This window comes from Neophocaena asiaeorientalis, unplaced genomic scaffold, assembly GCF_003031525.2.
Source record: "Neophocaena asiaeorientalis asiaeorientalis breed wild unplaced genomic scaffold, Neophocaena_asiaeorientalis_V1.1 scaffold65, whole genome shotgun sequence".
Classification (NCBI taxonomy): domain Eukaryota; kingdom Metazoa; phylum Chordata; class Mammalia; order Artiodactyla; family Phocoenidae; genus Neophocaena; species Neophocaena asiaeorientalis.
The window spans coordinates 11,593,992-11,594,405 of NW_020173215.1; positions in this window are offsets into that span (position 1 = coordinate 11,593,992).

Consider the following 414-nt stretch of genomic DNA (forward strand, 5'->3'; position numbering starts at 1 on the left):
TGTGCAAAGATGAGAAAGGGAAAATTCTCCCAGCAGCCTCAGGAGCAGCAGATTAAATCTACACAATCAACTTGTACCCTGCATCTGTGGAATACCTGAATAGACAACGAATCATCCCAAGTTTTTGTGTAATTTTGTCTGTAGAGCTTTGCTTTTACCTTTTGTCCTAGGGTTCTGTCTGTCCGTTTTTGTTTTTTATCTAGTATAGTTTTTAGCACTTGTTATCCTTGGCGGATTTGTTTTTTGGTTCAGTTGTTTTCTTCTTATTTTCTTTTTTTAATTACTTTTTTATTTTTAATGTAGATTTTTAAATTTTAATAACTTTATTTTATTCTTTCTTTCTTTCTTTCTTTGTTTCTTTCCTTCTTTCTTTCTTTCTTTTTTTCTCCCTTTCCTTCTGAGCCATGTGGCTCA